The sequence below is a fragment of the Sinocyclocheilus anshuiensis genome, unplaced genomic scaffold (assembly GCF_001515605.1).
Source record: "Sinocyclocheilus anshuiensis isolate Anshui unplaced genomic scaffold, SAMN03320099.WGS_v1.1 scaffold1254, whole genome shotgun sequence".
In the NCBI taxonomy this organism is placed as follows: domain Eukaryota; kingdom Metazoa; phylum Chordata; class Actinopteri; order Cypriniformes; family Cyprinidae; genus Sinocyclocheilus; species Sinocyclocheilus anshuiensis.
In genome coordinates, this window is record NW_015557130.1 from 358,854 (window position 1) to 362,515 (window position 3,662).

General features: G+C 40.7%; 1 pseudogene; it reads left to right on the forward strand.

Moving 5' to 3' along the window:
* LOC107677939 (isoleucine--tRNA ligase, cytoplasmic-like) overlaps positions 1-3,662 on the forward strand; it is a 75,890-nt pseudogene that overhangs the window by 58,685 nt on the left and 13,543 nt on the right.

Sequence of the window (3,662 nt, forward strand, 5' to 3'; positions counted from 1 at the left end):
TCTGTGTGACTCTGTGTGACTGTGTGTGTGTGTGTGTCAGGAAGTCTCTGATTGACAAGCGCATCGAGAGTGCTGTATCTCGGATGCAGTCGGTCATCGAGCTGGGCCGTGTGATCAGAGACCGGAGGACCCTGCCCGTCAAGGTGAGAGCCCATGGTCATGAGGCAGCAGTAAACCTGAACTAACAGCAGCTGTCTCTCGCTGACACTGGGATCTGTTTCAGTATCCGCTGAAGGAGGTGCTGGTGATCCATCAGGACCCAGAGGCGCTCAGAGATATCCAGTCCCTGCAGAAGTACATCCTGGAGGTAAGGCTTTCACAAGCACACACGCTTCCTGTGACCTATCGTAATTTACCTGCTCGCCCTTTCCCGGGAAAATGCAATGAATGAGGACTGAAGCTTTCAAGAGGCAGAAAACATCATTTAAAGTGGTTCGTTCTGCACTTTTATGTAACTGCCAATAGGAATATGGCATCTATGCCATGGAATTTGTTAGAATAATTTTTAAAATGATTAATATCATGACATATATCATTATCAAAACAAAACATAAATTTACTAGAGATGCACCGATCGATCGGCCAGGGATCGGAATCGGCCGATTTTCCTCATGATCGGTCGGTCAGTCTCACTTCTTACCGATTCCAAGCCGATCCGATTCGTTACCAGCGGCACAGGCAATAACGTCAGCCGCGCATTCTCGCTCTCTTCTCTCCGACAACCCCTTCTCTCTCACACACGTCTCATTCGCTCCAGTTAAATAGTGCTTGTATTGTGCATTATTTTAGTCATTCCTGCAAGTTTCGCACTTATACCAAACGCGCGTGCACCAGAACTGATCTATATTAGTGGAGCGCACACAATCCGCGCTCAGTCTCAAACAGCTTGTGAGCCACAAATACCAAAATGAGTGGCTAACTGCGCTAAAACGTTCAAATACATACAAAATGATGTCATGATGCCCGTCTTGGCGAGTATCCAGTTACACACAGTCAGTTTTGGAATGTTAAATAGTTGAGAAAGAGAACGCATGTTGTGTAACAGTATATTGGGTCCGTGGATAAACTCTTAAAGGGACCGCAGTCCAATATTTATGCTGCTGTCTGTCATGTTAATCAAAGAACAAAAGACAAAGAAAATCACTTTCTGCTCTTGACTGAATACGTTTTATAACTTTAATGGTAAGCATTAATCTGTATTTAATTTTTACAATGAAGACTACAGAAATTAAAGTAATCAAATGTAAAATAACACATGATGTGTTATGTTACATTTGATTACTTTAATTTCTGTAGTATTTCTTACCTGATTAAAACTTACTTAACCTGAAAAACTTAGTTTCATAGCTCTCATTATTTTATTGCATTTATTTGTGCTGTTGTTTGTCATTTTTTTATTTGTTCTTATTTTATTACTGACTTTTTACTTGTGTTTTTTTATGAAAATAAAACTTTGCATTGAAGAAAAGTCGATTTTTGTTTGTGTACGCTGTCAATTATAGTTCTTAGAAAGAAAATCGGTATCGGCAGATCACACTAATGAAAAATCGGAAATCGGAATCGGCCAAGAAAATTGCAATCGGTGCATCTCTAATATTTATATTTATGTGTTATCTCTGTCTCTTTTAATGTGATGTCATGATGACATGTTTCTCTGACTCGAGTCACACAGCATGTTATTTTAATTCTCTGAGCGTTACTAGTCCTAACTTAGTTTTGAATGGTTAAAACTACAGTTTTCGATATATCTGTGTTGAAATTCAGACTACACATAAGATATCTGTACACTTTTTCTACCGAAACCCATTCCCATATCCCTAGTTTAGACTGGTTTTTAATTTCAGATCTGCACAATTGACTCTTCTAATTAATTAAAAATATTGCTCCATTTCTACAAATCACATTCAGGTATATTTAGTTTAGCTGTAATCCAGCTTAGATTGTGCATCACTCTAATTAGAATTATAACTGGGCATAATTCAGTTTCGACTCGTCAAAGTAAAGCTACTGATATCTGTAATTGCTTTTTAAGTAGTAAGAGTAAAATTGGAACTAGTAGTAGATTATTTACAGATACAATCTGATAATTATTTACAGTATATTCTGATTTATTCACAGTACTAATCATAATAGCATTGCAGATGTCATCAGATTCGTTTTTTACTGGTGAAACTGTAATTAAAGAGACGTGCGGTGGTTATTCTCACTAGTCAGCAGTGTCGGAGAGCTCTTTATTCAGAGGCAGCTCATTATGCTAATGTCACCTCATGCATATTTATCAAGTCTCTTCTGAAAAGGCAGGCAGGAGAGCGTGGCGGGTGAATTTAAAATGCATTGAGTGCGAGAGGAGAGCCAGCATTGTCTGCTTTCAATGCAGTCAGCAGTGCAGCTCCTCCAGGAAGGTTTCTTCACGTTTAGTTTTGGTTGTATTTTCACCTCACATTATGTGTGCAGCTCACAGTCGCTCTGCAGCGCTTAGAAATAAAAATGCAGACCTGGAACATAAAAGTGGCAAATGCTGAAGAATCACCGGCACTGAATCTGCCCTAAATGCATCATTCACACAGTTCACTGAATGCATTTGCTGAAAAATAAAATGGTAATGATGCAAAAATATAATGGAAGTACCCAACCACTCCACAAATGGCTTTTATTTGGAAATGTATTTTTGAAGTTGCATTGCAAATTGCTGTTTGTGCAGCTCTAGAGCTCCCCTTGCTGGCCTGGAGCTCAGGGTGTGTGTGTTGATCTGAGCGCAAACATCTGCGCGTCACTGTGAACACGGGTCGTGCACTGAGTGTGTGTGAGCAGATGCTCAACCGGTGTCCTTCATCTCCAGCCCCTGCTGCAATGATTTATGGGTGGGCTGGGCCTCCGAGCTAAAATTAGCCTCTCTGTGTCTGCCACGCTCGATTGTTAAACGTCCCCGTGGAGAAAGCAAGGGGCGGCACACTCCACACGCCTGCCATTAATCAGAGCAGATATATTCATGAGAAAGTTGTTCAGAGCAGATGATGAAACGGGATGTTTTTTTAGTTGCAGATATTTGAATGCATTCATATCCATCAGAAACTGAGACGGTTTACTGATGTACATCAGCGTATAAGCGTTTTCTTTCTGCATTATCTCGGTTTTGCCCCTTACATATCTTTTGCTTTGCGTCCAGTGTTTTACACATTTTCTACAGGTTTCTTTCTGACATAATGCTCTTAAACTGATGAATTTGTTGGTGAGACGAAGAGAGTTAAAAAAACGCTTTCTGTCGGGTGGAATAAAGCATGCTCTCGGTGTGCTTCATTAGATGCCATGTTTTATTCAGATGACTTTGACCCTTCTGTGGCTTGCGTCACAGTGGAGGCACAAACTGAGCTTCTTTTTATTCTGCTCTCACAATGTGAGAAACGCAACAGACACCACAGTCACCTGATTTAATGAACAGCCTCCCACTGTAAGACACTGAAGACAAGCTCTCGGTCACGCCTCTCGCTTTAAACGTGCTGGAAATGTGCTCACCCTCAGGACATCCAAGATGAGTTTGTTTCTTCATCAGGTTTGGAGAAATGTAGCATTGCATCAGTGTCCACAATAACCCACAGCACTCCAGTCCATCAGTGAACATCTGGAGAAGACAAAAGCTGACACAAATCCAGCATTAAGAAGGT